The sequence below is a fragment of the Corapipo altera genome, unplaced genomic scaffold, assembly GCF_003945725.1.
Source record: "Corapipo altera isolate COAL_440 unplaced genomic scaffold, ASM394572v1 2b, whole genome shotgun sequence".
NCBI classification, from domain to species: Eukaryota; Metazoa; Chordata; class Aves; order Passeriformes; family Pipridae; genus Corapipo; species Corapipo altera.
The window spans coordinates 25,434,234-25,453,402 of NW_020884874.1; the positions used below are offsets into that span (position 1 = coordinate 25,434,234).

The 19,169-nt window shown below is 39.9% G+C and overlaps 1 long non-coding RNA gene across 1 annotated transcript; it reads left to right on the forward strand.

Moving 5' to 3' along the window:
• The first annotated feature begins 267 nt into the window (after positions 1–267).
• LOC113942903 lies at positions 268–4,856 on the forward strand. Its single transcript, XR_003526105.1, has 3 exons — positions 268–462; positions 2,134–2,274; positions 4,667–4,856. It is a non-coding gene; the product is annotated as an uncharacterized LOC113942903 (long non-coding RNA).
• Positions 4,857–19,169: the final 14,313 nt, after the last annotated feature.

The following is a 19,169-nucleotide window of genomic DNA, read 5'->3' on the forward strand; positions in this document are numbered from 1 at the left end:
AGTATGAGAGGTAAATCTGTTATTAATTCTCAAGTATTTAATCTGCTTTCTTTTATGTTAACCGTAGGATTAAAAGAATACATCACGGGAAAACTCGTGTTTCACAAACACCATCATCATTTTCTCATGCAGAATGGCTGGTTGAAATTTGGAGCTGGAAAAACACAACACCCCTTTAGTGCTTGGTAGGCTCCTCTGTCAGGCACTGACGTTAAAGGATATGGCTTTCCTGCTGACTTCAGCGAGAGGTAGGGCTGTTGGAACAATTTTCCCTGGCTGTGCTTTAGTCATATGCATTTCCACATGCAGCAGGGTTAAGAGATTCATCGCCCTTCCTGACTGCTTCACCCTGGTGTTTGAAAGCAGTGGTGGGGAGCAGTGAGGGGAAAAGGAAGACATTAATACACAACGACGAGCTGAAACCAAAAGCTCAGTGCTGCATGTTCCCACCTCTCGGCAACTGTGAGTCACACACGTTAAACACATTTGTGCGCTGGTTGTGCGAGTTGTCCCTAGAATGCTTCAAACTTTTTATAGCTGCTCCCACTTGCTGCAGTGTCACCTGCTGGTGAGATCAAAGCACTCAATAGCACGCTCCCCCGCTCCACGCTCAACAAAGTCACCAGAGCCCTTGAAAACTCCTACAGATGTTTCCTCTCTGAAGACAAAAGGATATTTTTCTCCCCTCCCTTCCTCCTTCACACCAAAGAACAAACCCTATGCCTGGCTGAGTTTGTACCACCTCAGATTAATTGGCACTAATGCAAATGTTCGTGGCTGTGTGTGGGATGTTGCTGAGAGCATAATGGTTGTCGTATTTGCTTGCATGTGGTTACTCCACTTCAGCTGTGTAATTCATTGCTTTATAAAGTGCTTTACAATGTGCTAGAGCACAGGAAGCTAATCATATGCGGTGGCAGACTATACAGCAGAGATTCAGAGTTACTGCAGGTCTCCTAAGGCCCGTGCCCTGAAGTCACCAGTCCTTTTCCATCAAAAGTCCCCCTCAAGTGAGTGTCTATTTTACCACCTGGAACAAACTCTTAGAACTGCCAGAATGTCTGGAGCTTTTCTGCTGGCTCCTCATGGGATTCCCTTTCATTCCTTTTCGGTCTAATTCCTCTTTGCTTCACTCCCACCCTGAGTTTCTCTCCCTCTTTTTAAGCATCTTATTGGCAGTGTACTCCAGGCGTAGCAGCATGGAGGATGTACAAGAGTTTCCATTCTAAGGGGGTTATTTTGAGTTACTTATGTTTTTGGCTGCAATTTTAAGCCTTTGATATCGAGCCCAGAAGCAATTTTTTAATTGGAAAGTGTAAGCTGAGATAGGTACAAGAACCAAGATCTTTTAAAAAACATCACTTCCAGCTGTGTCATTTTAACAGTTCTCATAGATGTCAGGATGGATTGGTGTTTGGTTCTGCATTATATTTTGGCTCTTCTGGTGCCCTTGAGTGTTACTGGCTGGTGGTCACAGGGTGTTTTCTTGTGAATGCAGACTCTGCTCTCTAGGTACCAAGCTATGCTCCAATTTCTAGCTTAGGAAATCTCTCTCTTTGACCAACAAGGTACTGATGAAGAAAGGTGAGTTCCTCTGCTAGACAGTAACAACAGAAAAGCCAGCATGGAAGAACGCAGTGAATTTGCCCAGTTGGTTGCACAAGCGTTTGCCTTGGTCTGGTTTGCTGGCCTAGCAGAAGCTGAACCATGTAGAAGTTCATAGTTTAATTTATTTTCTAAAAATGCACAAAATTCTATTAGAAACCCTACATGACAAGACTATCAAATTGCAAACACTCAAAGGCTAAGGAAATGACAAAATTGAGCTTGCCTACCCAGCCTTAATTCTGTTTCCTCGCTTGTATAGTTACAATAAAGTTTAATTAGATTGTCGCATATTATTTTGGGGAGCTGCTGGAGCTGGTCTCCCGCCTCATTCATTTTGCATGCAAATGCAGTGTGAGGCAGTTTTTCTTGAAACATTGAGGGCCAGAGTTCCTCGCTTACTGCAGGGGCTGTATGATGTGTCATAAATAAGATTGGTGTTCATAGAAGGCAAGAGCTGTTAATGTAGAATGATAATGAAGAGTTTGGATTGTGACAGAATAACCAGTTACTCCTTCACCCTGCCAGCCATGGACTGCTATTCCAGTCCCTCCAGTCCACGACCAAGGACACCAAACTGGTATTCCCATACTGGTTGCCTCCCCAGCAAACTTATATATTCCCATGCTCCAGTTTCCTGGGAACCATTCAGGAGAAGATGTCAGGATGGTAAGTGTCCTAATTCAGAGACCAATCCTGAGGGACCCCTTGACCCTCTTAAACGTCCCATGGTAAGTTACTGCTGTGGGAATAACAACTGTTCCACATCTCACTGGGTCTCTTGCCTTAGAATTATAATCTTGTTGTGTGGTTCTTCATAGAGAAGTTTCTTCGTAGATAAACACTATAAGGACACGTTCTCTTTTCATTCTTACGAAGTAGTAAACATGAAATTCAGTTTCATGCAATAGAGTTAATTCATACTCAGGCAGTCATTACTGTCCCCCACAAATGAAAGGTTTATGGCCGTTTATTTGAGGGGTCAGCTATCAGTCTTCCTTGTTTGGAGTTAAGGATGCCAATTGCTCCTCTGATAAAGATTGTGTATTTCCCCCAAAATGTTTTTTCTGTTTATTTCTGAATGGTTTTAAGTGCTGGAGTGAGTTTTCCTTTCAGCTACAAATGCTGCTCTTTGAAACTGGAGTGAATGAGAGTAGAATTTAAGTGTAATAACAGAAGGCAGTCTCTGCTCCTGTAATTTCACTTGTCTGTTTCCCAGGTTCTTCTGCAACTGTAGCAAAATGCTGAATAACTTTAGAATTTCATCTTTAGAAAGCTAGAAAATATAGTCAAGGATGCTGGGCCACACTGAAATGAGAAAGGGTTCCCAGAGCACTGAGAAATGTTCCAGTTCTTTTAGGTTCAACCAGCCCTTTTCTGTTTGTTGCTTTAATTTATGTAAATTACTAGGGTTCAAGTAGATTTAATATTTATCATCCAAGACAGGAAGGGTCAGTCCTCCTTTCTTCTGTATTCCCTCTACTGGAAAAGTGTAATTTCAGTAAAATGTCAGCATTTGTGATTTAAATACATTTCAGCAAGAAGATTTGCAAATTGTTATTTCTGCTGTCCCTCCCCCAAAAGTATCTTATTTTCTCTCTCAAATAGTAATATCTAAGGAGTAAAGCAAGATGACTACAGTTGATGCATAGCAAGGCTTAAAATCTCTTTCCTTTTTTTAAAGCTCTTAAGGTTCTTGAGAGTCTTTGGACTCACATTGATGATGGTGCCTTGTGAGTGTCCAGCAAGATCCCTCCATGAGATCCCCTTTTTAAGACGAGATCACTAGATGAAGTAGCAAAATTATTTACTTGTTCATATTTACTATTATTTACTATTTGGAGAGGTCACTGTTTGCACTGAAAGGATGTGTATACCCCATTGTGCCCCACGTTGAGCACGATAATCTCCTTTGATCTCTCCGTATTTCAATAATAAATAAGAACAATTAGGAACTTGTAAAGCTAGGTGTGATGTCAATGTAAGACCCAATCTTAACCGATGACCTTGATTTGCTTCCAGAAGACCAAAAATTGGACTGGTCTGGGACATGATGGGTTGTCATACCAACATTTTCTGGTAGGACCATCAGTTCCTACAGAACACAGGCTTTCATTAGAGAATTACCCCATGCTACTACAGATACTGCAGTCTTCACAAACCAGGTTCAGCACCACTCCACTGGTGGTCAATTTGGGTTTTGAAAAGCAAATTCTATGGTATTCCACCCATTTTTCAGGCCTCATGTCTTCAGGATCATCAGGCACTTGACTTCCTTTAGCTCTATGCATCAGGTTTTAGTATATGTAGGGTGTTCTGGACATCCGTGCATCATCTGTCCATAGCTTTTTGATGGCATCCTTCAACTGCTCGGACACGGTTTTTTTGTGCAGGTTTTGTCCTGCTGTTCATTCATTTTAGCCCTGGCATCATGGAGGACTGCAGGACCCATTTTCTGACCACCTTTCCTCATTCTTGCTTTCTTATAATTTAGTCCTGGACTGACAGGTTCTCCAGGGCTCTATAGTTACACTCACTCTGGAATAGAGCAGAAGTTCATCTTCTGGGGCTACAAGAGAGATAGTGAGATTCTTTTTACAAGGGCATGTAATGATACGATAAGGGGGAATGGCTTTAAACTGAAAGAGGGTAGGTTTAGATTAGATATTAGGAAGAAGTTCTTTACTATGGAGGTGGTGAGGCACTGGAACAAGTTGCCCAGAGAAGTTGAGGATACACTGTCCCTTGAAGTGCTCAAGGCTAGGCTGGATGGGGCTTTGAGCAACCTGATCTGGTGGGTGCCATGACATTTTGTTGTGCCACTATAGCTCACTCCTTTAAGATGTGGTGCATAACTTGCCATTTGCCCCCTCATGCTGGGCCTTGCAGGGAGCTACTGGTGGGTGAAAGGGTCTTCAAGAACTTTAAGGCATGGAGAAGGGGGATATCACAAAATGAGAGGCTCTGATGGTAAACAGGGTGACTGGGACTAATCTTGCAAGTAATCATGCTAGGCGTTCTACCAGTTATGGTCTAACACTATGGCTTTCTCACCCATTAGATGACTTCATAAGCAAGAGGATTTGTGGAATATTATGAATAAGGAGAGAAGAAAGCTGAGGTGCCTGTCCAAGCCAAAGTCACTCTGCATCATTTCAACTCTTCTATAAAGATTGTGGTGGAAAGGAAAATTTCACATTTCTTCCTCTCACTCACCTCCTTAAAACAGCACATTAGGGCCTTATTAAAAAAAAGAGTATTTAAAAGTCCATTAGCTTCCCCACTGTTTTTTGTTTTATGAAGCCTTCTGTATTTTAATTTTACTTGAACACTTCAGCTGCTCTCAGTGAGCAATTTCAGTTTGGAGCCTCTCTCTCTTTTTCCCGCAGTAGGCCCGTCACTGTCATGTTTGCGTTTCCAGGTCTGTGGAGGAAGCTAGAACCTTAAAAAACAAACAAAGCAGATGTTTTCTTCTGGTAGGCCTCATACTGTAAGAAAACTCCAGAGCATGCAAAGAAATGAATATGACTGTGTGTGTACATTTGTCCCTCTGTGATCAGTCACAGCTTGTTGAGGGAAGGCTGTGCGTGAGGGAGAGCTGGCTGCACTCAGTGCCACAGCTGGGCTGGCCAACTCATGCCTGCAGGGGCAGCAAGAGGGAAAGAATTAAAATCAATTGCAGGCAACATCCTATACTTCCTTTTTAACCCGCTGCAGCTGGGGAAGCTGGGGAAGACAGCCAGTGCGTGGAATGAGGAGAAGCACACAGACAACTGCAGGGTGCAGGAGAGAACAGTGTTTGGGAAGGAGAGGCTTTAGTTAAGGGCTGAGGAAAACAGCAAAGAGTTATAGGTTTATTCCTGAGTGGAATTGGAGACTGAAAACACTGCTGACATGATCAGTGGAGAATAGCAGTCTTCTGTCTCTTCCTGAGAGCTCTTTGGAGAAAGTGGAGGAGATGCAGAGAGGCAAAGCATGATGGGAAGGAGGCACTGGTATAGGAGAGGGGGTGGGAAAGACACGATGCTTTGGGGCAGCTGAAGATGAACTGTTTTGCAAGCTGACTGCTCTAGTACAGTGAGACAGAGGGAAGCATGGTCCACAGTTGATGCACATGGTTCATTTAAAAGCTGGGATGTGCTCTCCATTTTGTTTACCAGTACAAGTGGTTCAAAGCACTGCTTTCTTAAGACTGCACTCAGTCAAACTGTAAGAAAAGGAAGAATAAAGCCAGTGATATGAAGACATTGAATTCCAGTCCATCTATCCAATGGCTAAAAAAAGTACTGCAAATTAGAGCGATAAATTTATGAAGAGTGTGAAGCATATGGTTGCAGAATGACAGTTCCCATTTTTCCCCTTTCCTTCACATTTTCCCTTAAAATCTTGTATGTGACCATTATGGATATCTGTTAAATAAATGGTAACCCTTTGCTTTTTACTGGCTAGGGAATATGGCCATTACAGCAAAGGAACCATTAGGTGTGTACTGTTTTTTGGAAGCAAATGCAAAATGCTGCTGTGGCTACAAGTTAACCAGTATCACCAAACACTTTGAAAGTTTCCATGTTGGGCATCACTGTCCTCCAGGGCCAGGTAATTTTCCACTGAACTACGTATTCAGTGCTGGGTAGAAAGTGGAAGTTTGCACAGCTTGTGTAGCGGTCAAAAAAACCCCTGCCCCCAAAATACAATCTGAGTTTTATTCACTCATTAGATGATGTGTGTGAGGACAGGCACTAAAAGTCCTTTAGGTTAGGTGTTACACATATCTGACCTGAGAAGTTAGCCAAAGTTCAGGGTACTGCTGTTTTTTTGTTAGAAGAGATCAGGTGGTCTGGATGAAATCTTGTATTATGACAAAGAATGCACAAGGAACTGCTCTCTTGAACCTATGGGGGATCTGGTAGAAGATAATCTCTTTACGCAGAGGGTCAGGTCTCCCTGCCCTACCTCCTGCTCTTCCAGATGCTTATTCTTCTCCCTTTTGTCAGAATAGTGACGAGGTCTTTTTTTTTTGTCTTTCTCCCCAGCTTTTCTAGTCTCACTGTTTCTGTCACGCACAAACTCTCACAACATAATTGCCTGTTAAACCTCTCTGTCCACATGTGTCTTTGTTTTGGGAGATGGCACGTAGTTATGTTTGGGGTGGAGACCATTATTGTTTCAAACATCTGGCTTCATAAAGAACCTTAATGGCTTCTCTGAATTTATTCTGAATGAAAGGATGAAGTGTTACGCCCACCATCATACACTAGGTTTCACCCAGCTTCTAGCAATAAAATGACTGGAAGCCACATAACCTGTCAGGCTGCTTATTAAAGAAGATGTCAGGAGAGGACTATTAAGCCTCTCAGCTTGGAGGGGGACATGTGTTGGCTGACCTATACAGCAACTTGTGTTGCAGTGGTGGAAAGGCAAAGTTCAGGAAATTTCTCATCTTACAGAAAGGGGTAGGCTGCTTAGATGGAGGAGCAGAAAGACATTTCCCTCAAGGCAATGGCAAGTATTGCCCTGAAAGGGATGTCTTGCTGTGACCTTGACTGCACTTCTCCTTGATAGCAGGCTGTGGGCACAGGGCTCATAGGAAGTGGTCAGCACCATTCCTACAGATCCGCCGATGTTTCAGGTAGGATCATAACTCATAGCAGCTTGACCTCTCCCTGTGCATCACAGGGTCATGTGTAAATCAAATTCTTTGCCCTGGCAGGTGATGACTTTGTGTGGTGTGAATCAATATATGTCCTGGAAGAGTGACTTTGAAATACATCTCTTTAATATGTGTGCAGATGGGGAATTATATCATGTAAATGCTAATTTACACACACTGGAAATACAAGTGAGTACTTAGTTCATCCCCCAACACCAGAGGAGAGTCCTAGATAGAAAGTGCATGAGATATTAAACAGATATAACACTTAACCTTAGCTGGTGATGCATGTGCGAATGACACCATTACTGTCTTGGTGGTAATGGAAGAATAAGATGTTCGGTGGTGCTTCCGAAGGTTTGTGATACAGTACTAGCAGGATGTGAGCATCACAAACCTTGTACCTCAGCTGTGGGAGCCCTTTTACTGGATGGAAGCTAAAGAACAGGAAATGTAGGAAAGCTGCTGTGAGGAACAGCTGACTAAATTGTGATAAAAGGTCGTTGGTTCTTGGGCTGCCATAGCTCTGCTTCTTATTTTCTTGCTGTAAGGCGGTGACATGCTCCCCTGCAGAGCCTTAATTTCTGGTTGTTTGTATGGAAGGTTTTAGTGGTTTCTGGCAAGCTGTTCCTTCCAAACTGAGACTCATCCAGTCAAAGAGAGCTGCTTAGCTACACGCTATAGAAATGTATTATCCATGACATTGTACAGTGGAGTTCCTGATGGGAAACAAACAGAAGAAACATCGATCCATTAACAGGAAAATGGGTAATGATATAGTTTTATAGGTCCTGTCATCCCTGGGTCTTATAGACTATTGTAGAGAGAGGCATAAAATTAGATAATATGATGCAAGGGTTATGGCCATTTCACAAACAAAAGGTGCACTGAAGAGTTAAGACATTGTTTTCAAAAGCCTTTCTCTGTGCTCAGTTTAGTATGTTCTTGAGTCTTAATGGTTTGCTATTTGGAGAGGACTGGATAATGAGTATTTGTGAAGTAGAATATTGCCTAGACTATATACCAAGCACATCGGCAACGTGGGACAATATGGGATTTGGCACTGGCGTTGTGTGCCCCACCCTCTTGTTCTCTAAAAGCTAAAATTTGCTACAGCTACTGTCGAAGGCATAGGAGACTTAAATTGACTAGTGTTGAAAAATAAGCCTGAAGTCACAATAAATTTAGTCCCCAAATATGACAATTGCATTTGAGGAAAGAAAAAAAAACGTAGCATAAATGATGCCTTTTTCACTTCAAGGTGAAGGACAAGCACACTACAGTCAAAGAGAATACAGCAGTTTTAGCTTCTTCTTACTGCTGCCCTAAATGTAAATGTAAATTGTACCACCACCAAGACAGACACCACTTTGATTTTACCAAATCACATGATATAAACACTGATCCACCCATGGCTGAACATATAATACTGTCCCTCAAACATTTTCCTGCAATGTGCATTTACTTGCTATGTTGTAATTCAGAGGTGTGCCATTTATTTATGAATGTGTGAGTGTTCATGTATGTTCCTGTGTTAAGCTCTCTGTGCCTCAGGTTTATGAATCTAATGGTCTTCTCAAAAGAATCACCTCATCAGATGGAGCAAATTGAAAAAGCACCGTCAGCTTTGAAATAATTGCTATGAACATTAGTTTTCCTATTAAATTAATCTTTATTGTGTTTTATTTTGTCCATAGTACAAAAGATACAAATTCTGCAATTAAACTAGAATAGTTCATTACAGATGACACTAATAATTGAGCAGAGACTTTGGAAAATATCTTTTCTTCTTTACAGCAAGTGTTCACGATTGTCAGAAGGTTATACTGGATATAAAAAGTCACATTAAAATAAAGAAAGTGCATGAATCCATAATCTGCATGATGGGAGAATGTTGCTGGCAGGAACAAAGGCTGTTTTAGTGTCTTGAAGTCTAAGGAGTGGTGAAAAAGAATAGAAGCTAAAAAGGAAGCTTGTAAGCCTATGACACTGCTATAGGTTTGGCTGAAATATTAGGCCAAGAGTTATAGGGACATTTAATCTTATGTCTGGGTCCCAAAAAAGCTGAGGAATATTTATTGTTGGTGCTCTTATACCTAGACTTCACCTTAGTATTTCTTTCTGATCCCATTCCTGGCAATTAATGTGTAAGAGCAGGACCACATTAATTTTTCAGTCCAGAAGTATGTGGTACCTTTGCTCTAATACACATAACTTCCATGCAGCTAGAAAGACATGAGAGAGAAAGAGACTACTTTAGGGAAGGGACACAGAGTATTTTTGTGGGCAAGCTTTAAAGTACCTTTTATACTAAAGCTAAGAATCATCGTTTAGACCACTTTCACATTTAGAAATAAAATGTAGAGTTTCTTAGCAAATTAAAGTTACCATTTCTCTTTCTGTGTCCTGCTGTGAACTCTTAGAAATTATCCACTGTAGATCTCAGTAAAAGGAAGGAAAAGTAACCTGTATATTTTGCTTGAAGTTTGAAGGGCCCACAGAACAAAAAAAAAAAAAAAAAAAAAGTCAGGAAGGGATTACATCAGCAAAAATGCTGTTATGGGTAACATTTTCACAAGTGCCCAGCTGGGACGCCAGAAGCCCAGTAACAGCTCCCCTCCTTTTGAAGGTGTGATATTTTGCATCAGTCTGTCCTCGAGGTATTCCACTGACAGGAGCTGCAGCTGCACAATGCAAATGAAGGCCTGTCTAATTTATTTCTTACCTCTTAATAAGAGCTGCAACCCCAAATTTACCCACAATTGCTTAGAAAAAAATCCTGAGACACAGAGCTTTTTCATGCACTATGGTATAAATTCTTTCATTGGAAATGTCAGCAATTTGGAAGCAAATTTTACCTCAGCCACCATTTTGGGGGGTATGGGCAAACTACTTTCCTTGCATTTGTGCAGCCCCTGTTAAGGGATGTTGCTGTTATTTGCCTCTCAAAGATGCATGAGGTGCAACTTGTGTATACCTGGGCAAGTATTTGGAGACAAAAGGCTTCATATAAATTTCATTAAAAAATATATTATTATATTGACCTCCAGAACAACTGAAATATGATGAATTTGGTATAAACTAAAATGAAAAAATAGAGTCAGTAATTCACCACTAGGGCTTTCTGCTGGTTTCAGGCTTTAATGGAGAGAAAGCTCAGCCGTCTTACTATTGTGGACTTGAATTTTAAACAGATTTCAAAAGAAAGTCTAGTGGTAGAAACTTCTGACCCCCTTTACACATTTATCCTTATGTACAATTAATTGCATATTTTGGAATTCCTTTTCCTGAGCCAGAGTTTTGCAATGGTGGATCTCAAAGTGCTACACAAAGTTCACAGCTCCTGTTCTGCAGATCAGGGAACATCTTGGCTTTAAATGCAAAGGGTCACCTGGGGATTCAGGGAATGATGGCTGGGGAGACAGCTCCTGCCTCCCAAATCCCAGAGGAGCTCTACCCAGGAGACTGTTTTGCCTCTCTGAATAGGAATCTGAAAAACTCCCGAATTAGCATTTGCCTGAGCCCTGCTTCTTGCTCCTTTTCTACTTTCTTACAAGTGTTAATTTTGCTAACATTGTTCAATGATATCTTAAAAATATCTTCAGCACTGGAGGCATTTTTCCCTTCACTGTTTTGTTGTCTTTTTCAAGCACTTGCAATAAGTCCTTCTCTTCCTGAGATAACAGGCTTACTGAGGTCTAATAGTTCAATTCCTAAATATTACATCCTTTTAAAAAACGCACCAAAAAGAATATGAAATACCACATATAAAACAATATTTTAGAATATAAAGAAGCTTGCTTGGATTAGTATTCCATAGTAACATGATTATTTCTCTCAAAACCAGTGCTACTTATGTTGTTTCCTGTTTGAAATATCCTGCTTTGCATTTTTTTTTTTTAAATTTATGAAATAATTGGTTTTGCAGAGCAATCTATTCAGCAAAAATATTCAGAGACCCCTGTGCATTTTTGCCTGATCTGCTACATTACCTCTCTCCAAAAGAAAAAGACCTTGGATGTTTCAGGTACAGAACTCCACATCCTTCAAAAGGCAAACTTAAAAATTAACTCTGATGTGATATAACTAAAATGCTGATGGTTCCATTTTTAGCTACTCAGGGTTGATGATAGCTGAAATAAACCAGTTAAACAACTGGAGCTTCTTTCATGAATTCATTTAAGCACATGCTTAAATTTGGTCATACATGTAAGATCTGAGATTTTTAGTATTTCCCTGAATTAGATCTTTGTTTTGCTAGAGGTATATATACAAGAGATTTCCCTCAGCAACATGGGTATTTCTCTGAGCACTGTCAGGGTAAAGGGAATGTGAGCCTAAAGTTTATGGGGGGCCCTTTGACTTCCAATTTCTTGAGGCTTTTTCTTAAGTGTAACTTTGCTTCAGAAGGTTGCATCTTCTTCACTCTGGCTTTCTCTTGTTTGGTTTGGAAGATGTAGCTATGTATTTCCTTAAGTCCTGATTAATGTGGAGAAACATTCTTTTCATGCTCGTAAAAAACAGATGCATCCCAGCCAGGCCCAGAACATATGTGACTGGTTCCATCCTCCTTACAACATATTGCTGTGTGAAATAGGGAACATGCAACAGTCATCACTTTCCAGTCTCTGGACTGTGATGCCAGATAGAAGGCATCCATCCATTTTTTCCCCCTCATCCTTTTTTTAGTTGATTGAATTTGAATAGCCATTTTATTGCCAATTCTGTTAACTATGATCGTGCCTTATTACACTATTAAATGAAGGTTAATGAAAGTAGGAGAATCAGGCCCTTTACTTGCCAGTTGCTGGTGTGCAGGTTGAAATGGTTCACCATTCCCTTTCTTCTCTTGCTGTTAATAAATAAGATGTGTAATTCTTTCATTTAATTATTTTTTGATCTTGAGGTTTGATGGTGTCAACATTCTAAGAATCCTGAAGGAATTAGTAATTTTGCAGTGCCAAAGCTCACTGCACATAGGAGGGTGCTACTAGTGATGTGAAAATAAGAAAACCACAACAAACTAGACAGCAAAATTTTTATGGCTTTTTTAAAATGCTTTTTTTTTGATGTTGTTTTAATATAAGATGGTATATTGACTGTAAGTGATCATATCTCTGGCTACACAGAAGAATGGACTCAGGTGTTCTCGCATGAAAAAAAATCTCTCTGGAAAAACTCACACTTTTTCTGTTTGTTTTCACTTTTCCTGTGTCTCTTTGTTCAAACAGAACCACAATTTTAAAAGCTTTGGACATAAGCTGGACCTGCATAAAAACCACACCTGACTTGCATCTGTAATTTATCTATGTAGATCATATTGTTATTTGCACATATAGTTGCCCAATTCACATATGCACATATAGAGCCCTGGTTCTGTACCTCTGAAATAAACAGGAGTCTTGCTTTTGAATTTGGGGAGTATCAGATAAAATCCTGTATGTACAGATTAGACATCCAATTCTCATGTCTTTCGTGTCCAGTGATCTCTAAAATACAAACTCAACTTGGACACACTGGGCACATTATCCAGTGTTTGTCCCTGAGTGAGCAGTCATTCTCTTATTCCAGCGGAAAGTGTCTTGATCTGGCTCAATGACAGTAAAGAAACAAAGACAGAAATCTTTACCTTTTGTCTCTCAGTTCAAATCAGGAGTGAGTGAATAAATTTAGGGAGGCACGTAGAATACACTGAAAGTTGACAGAATTGAGGTTTGCATGATAGGAATAGGATGTGGCTTTGAAGAGTCTATTCTTTATTTCTCTCTCTTTCTTTCTGATTTATTTACTGACTCCCAGGCAAACTTGTTTGCCATGTGGTGCAAATTGAATTGAAACCACTGAATTTCCCTGACTGCTTAGGGTACCTACTGTCACAAAATCTGCAGAATTTTCAGAATTAGCAGACACATAAAACGTTTATCTCACTTGTTAGCTTGGTAAAAGCCCACTGACTTTCTGAAATCACAGCAGCGAACTGTAAATGATGTGTGAAATGAAAAGGCTTTGCTCACCCAGCAAAGACAGAGAAAACATTGAGGAAGCTGTGCCATTGGACTGGGCTTGGTGGAAAGGAGAAAAACAGCTGTGATACAAGAAGAATTAAGCCCAGAATACACTGGCAAAGACAGAAAATAAATCAAGTTTGGTGTAATTCTTTTATTTTTCTATGCAGAGTTTTTTTTCTCCCCTTTTTTGTCTTGTTCTGTTTCTTTTTGTACAGATACTGCAAAGCTGAGTGGTTCTGTTTTGTGTGTCTTGCATGAAGTTTTAAATTTGAAATGATCATTGATTTGTGCATTATGTTCCAGTATGTTCTACTGCATCAGGGGCTCTGTTTTGTTTTACTGGGAAACAGCTTTAGCAGGGAGTCTGTGATAGAAAACTGACTCGGAAAACGAGTGCCAGTTCAAGGGCAGGATCATCTGTCTTTGCTGCATTCACCCTTCTGATGTTCTGGAAAGGGAAAGGAAGCACATGGGGGTTAGAAATTTGAATGACACACTTTCAGGTTAGACAGAGGCATAGATTTTAAAGAGTGTACCCTTGCAGAGGAACCAGGTGCTGAATCTGTTGTGGCTATCACTACCCTAGTGGGAAAAGAAGGAGAAAGGGATAAGGTGAGAACCATAGTTATCTCCTCACCAGTGGGTGCTAGTGAGTGCACGCAGGGATCCCACATCTCTGGCTCTCCCCAAGTTTACTCTGTTTCCATACCATCTGCCATCCCTACCCCCCATACTTGTTGGCTTAACCCCGTTAAACACATCTGTCCCTGCACATGCTGGAATGAGTAGACAGAGACCATTATGTGACTGCTCTATTTGAACACTGAATCAGGGGAATATGAATATATAACTTGAGTGGTAGCTGGGATTGAGACCATGCAAGGGGGGTAGCGTGGCTTCTGTTTGGGATCTAACTTCACTGTCCAGTTCCAAGTGTGAGGACAACAGGCATGTGGTTGTCTGCTCATGTAGATCTACTTTACATACTGCCTTATCAGGCAGTATTAGATTTAAAACCCATTATGTAAAGATGCTAAATAGCTATACCTGTCCCAGGATCCAAGCTTTGAATTGAAGCTTTTTGTTATAACAACTTGTATTTCCAAAAAGCCAAGATGCTCTGTTGCGACAGTTCCTAACAGTACAGTTAACATTTTTTTTTTTTTTGCTGTATTTTGGCTTGTCACTGTAAAATACTGTGACAGATGGAGCGTCATCTGTCAACAATTCCTATCTGATATAGAGTAGAAATTATTGCTGTGATGAAATTATTGATCCTCTATCTTTACATTCTGAAGCAAGGAGGATCTTGACTGAATAAAATCAAAAGCAGTCTACTTTAGGATCCAAAAAGGATTTTATTCTAGGAAGACCCTTAGTGACTGAAGGTGGAAAAGATCTTAGTCTTGGCAGACTCATCTACATAAAAGCTGGTTTCTTATAGCTGTCCTATTGCTTTCTATGATATGTCAGCACTAGTATGGAACACTACTATGGATGCATCCATGAATCTTTTGTGTGTGTTTTTCAGGCAGATAAGAACTAGGGAAGATTTAGGATTTTTTTTTTTTGTTTTCTGTGTGTGTGTTTAGTGCATTGTCTTTGCTGGGAGCCAACAGACTTCTCTGTATAAGATCTGAGAGCAAGGGGAGAGCTTGATTATCCAGGCTTGCAGTCAGGAGAATCATGAGAGACAAAAGCATTGTGAAAAACAATTAACAAAAAAGATCTGGTTTTCCAAGAGTTGGCTGGCACAGATATGGATGTGGCATTAATGTGGCCTAATATGGCAGTAATTATAGCGTTAATGCCATATTATTAGTTCCTAAACCCAGGATGCCTTCTCATTTTAATGACCAGTGGCTTTTATCACTAATTTGCTACATCCTTTGCTAATACTCTTGTTGTAAGTAGTTATGCTGGAGAAACAAGAAAGGGCTAAACTGAAATGATAAGAAGGAAAGAAATGTGAGGATGTGGCTCTTACCACTGATGGTCCTTGTGCCTAAAGGTACCTTCTTATATTGACCCTTGTACTGGAGAGGAGAGCTTATCTGAGCAAAGGTGAATGCAGCCAACATCAGACAGTAGGTAAAATGTCTTGTTGATAGTATCCTCGAAGTGTTAGAAAGGTGAGTGGGAAGTCTGTTCTCCATGATTTTTTTCTCCATTAAAGCTACCTTGCCTAGTGCTTGTTAGAAGTGACCATTCTTATCCCTCCAGCAAATAGTGATGGGTTTGGTGCTTCATGTGATTATCCCCAAAGAAAATGTGCTACCTGAACATCTTCAACCTTGAGCTAAAGCACCTGTAAACCTTGATCTGAAAATCGACATCATGGTTTTCTTAGGGCATTTCTTAATTTGGCTTTTTACTGGGTCAGAAATACAAAGAAATAATTAATTTTTCCCTGCTTCCTGCTTAAACTAGAAGGACACAGGCATTTTACTTTTTCCTGAAAAACAGTCCAGTCACATTTGTGGACAGTGATTTAGATTGGTTCTTATTTTTTCTGCAAACCTGCCTGTCCATTCCCAACAGTTAAAGAGAATCACTGTTCATTAGGTGATTAAAAAAAGTTTGAACTGGCTTGGAACTACACAGAGGTGGATTTTTCTGCCAGAAAGTCTATTAGTAAACACTTTTATGGGACTCTTCACTCTTCCAGAGTGAATAAGTCATGCATTCACAGTCTTGCAAAGCAATCATCTGTGAATTGTACGTGAAGATATATAGAGGAGGTATGTGTGGTGTGTGTTCCAATGGGACTATTCCCTAGCCACCACTTGCTTTGGAAATTGTATTAAAAAGTACAATTGTTGGTCATTAGGGTTAGCCTTGCAAAGCAGGCATGACAGCATTAGCAGGAAATGCTTCCTTGATTTCAATTATAATGCATAAATTATACTATTCTTCTGTCTTATCCGTGCAACATTCAACAACAGCATTTGCATCTCGGTCTGGGGAATAGAATTTCGCACATGGTATAACTTCTATTGCCTTAAATACAGCCTCCCCAATTTTATCACTGAGCACTCACAGTCTTCATTATTACAGTTCAGCCAGCAGAAATTAGTTGTATTTCCATCCCAGTAGGCCAAAGGATGCATGGAGCTTTGAGATTTGTCTTCCATTTAGCCTTGGGAAGCACTCTTAAAGCTTGACGATTGAATTGCAAGAACTACTCGTACCCCACTCGAACAGTAGAGTAAAAAACAGAGCTGTCCTGGGGTGTGAGAAGCAGGGGGAGGGAAAGATGGGACTAATCATTCCTTCTTGTAAGACTGAGATGTCTATGGGAAAATCCAGTTCCTCTGATTTGCTTTCATCTGGCAAAACCATTGCATGGAAAAAGCAGTTGAGATAATTACATAGTGGAGGTCACTTTATTATTTACAGTGGTTTATTTATGAAGCACAAGTATGTAGCTTGCTGATCTTGTTCTCCACACATGTGAGAATTTATCTACCTTTATCTGAAACATTTGTAGTATTTCTCTGGCTGGTTTGGGTAGCAAGAGCTGTGAAGCCTCCTGGAGCCTGGGTTTCAACCATGCAAATCTGAGTATAAGGATTGTGATGGACTTGCATGACCCTCTTGTGCAGTTGAAAAGTCACTTCTCCTCATACCAAAACTAGTTACTTCTCCCTTTACTATCACCCTCCCTCCAGTTATGGTACAAAACCAACTGACCAGTATTAGCGAGCATGAACTGTTTGGCCTATCAACTTATTGTGTAAAATCAGTATTTCCATTATCTTTTTTATTAAAACAATTTTCACTGTGTGTATGTGTATGTATGTGTTTGCATGAGAGGATTGTGCTGCCTTGCCTATGTTTAGCATGTATCTGCTTGGTGAATATATCTCAGTTGAAATGCCTGTTTGCATGAAAAGAGGAGTTTCTTGATATTGTCTCAATAGAAGGCTAAAATTATAGCTCCAGAAAAGGAATGTGAAGTGTTCAAGATGACAAGAAAAATGGATCTATACTGAAAAAATACAAGACTGTGAATTTTCTTCCAAAGAAGGAAGTCAGTTGGCACTTACAAATCTGCTATTCACATCTTTTAATTATATCATTAGTTGAAATTCTTCCATATTTATGTCTTAATCAGTTTTTTCCTTCTCCACAGAGAAAACAGCAAATTTTTCCAAATTTTTCCAGTTTTCAAAATTTGATTCTGAACTTTTTAAGACCTTCACATGCATTATAGAAACAGTTAATCCAGAGAAAACTGTTGACTGCTTTTCTGTTTCCATGTATTCACAGTTTCAACACTGGAGGAAATGCACATAGAACTAGTGAAACATTAACACTGAAAACTTTGCACTGACTACAAATAACTTTAAGCTCTGGTCTGAATAGAAGTTGTTTTTAATTATAAATACTTGTGAGTTCATACTATGAATTTACCTGCTTGTTAACCAGGATATTAGAGACCAATATTCCTTGTGATGAAATAGGAAGGCAGAAAACTTAATTGTGCTACACCATCAATGACCAGTAAGTCAAGGATTTTTATGACTGAAACATTTTAATGCTAAAATCACGAAAATTGGCTTTTCATCACTATTCCTCATTGGCAGGCAACCCTATTTGAATTGGTTTTGTCTCCAAATTTCTTTCTCAATATCGTTTTGCTAAAGGAAAGAGGGAAGTTTCTGCTGTGTTCAAGGGGCATGTTAGCTACTGTATAATGTTCTAGACCTTGTGCAAATGAGCGAAAAAAAAATCAATATTTTACATTCATAAAGCACCTTCTGTTTGTCTCAGCTCACTGTGAAAACATAAACCCTGAATTAAGAAGCATTACTATCATTATACTCAGACTACTGATGGGTAAACTAAGGCAGTAAATGCTGTGAAATCATGAACTCTGCTAAGAACAAAATCCAGGAACAATAAAAAATCTTCTGCACTTAAAAGGCCAGAAATGTTTTCTATTTCCCATTCCAGTGTATCAGTTGAATATATATAAAAATACAGTGTTTTCCTTCCTTAACAATTTCTGGTGTGGTAGACAAATGAGTAACATATCTGTCATAAAACAAATTCAGATTTTTTTAAAACAAAAATGTAGTTGAGTACTAACTCTTCATGTTAGGCTTTAGGACAAAAGCATCTGGGTCTAGGAATCTATTTTGTATCCCAAGTTCTCACAAAACCTTCCCCATGTGTGCAAAACAACTGAGGGCTTCTTCTTATCACTACTGTCTTGCAGCTGTTCCATCAAGCTCCTACTTGATGCCTACAATTGGTGTGATAAGAGTAAAGTTATTCTACATTATATGCTGCTATGTGCAGGTGACTAGGAATATTACCTTGCACTTGAATGTTGTGTGTGTGCTTGCAGTTAATAAGCAAGTGTTTGGCTCTGAGAGGTCTTACTGGTTTTCGCTACCGGTGACCATAAATAATAGTCACTGATGCACAGAATCCAATGGTTTACTTGGCTGTTTCCTTTTATTATGAACATTGTATTTTCCGTTCTGACTATGCAGAATATTTTTATGATTTCCAATGCTCCTTGTTAATCTGGGAGCAGAAGTGTTACAGAGAAAACACACATGTTGGTGTAGAGATACCCCCAATACCCACAGCCCACCTCTTGGAAACACAGAAAGGAAGTCCAATGATGCCATAGTTACATGCTGCTTTGGAAATGAGGTGACCTGCTGTTCTGCTCCTTTTGAACTTTTTCTCCTCAAGTGTTGGGTTAGTTTAAACCTGTGAACAAGGTGTAGTATCTCACAAACAAAAGGCTGTGGCTATCTTAAAAATTATATGGGCAGCTGAAATGTTGCTCTGTATCTGTCAGTGATGGGACTGTGGTGTTTATTCATTTTACCTAAAACAGCAGTACTTTTCTTCCATATTTCTTAACATTGCAGTGTTATTCTAAG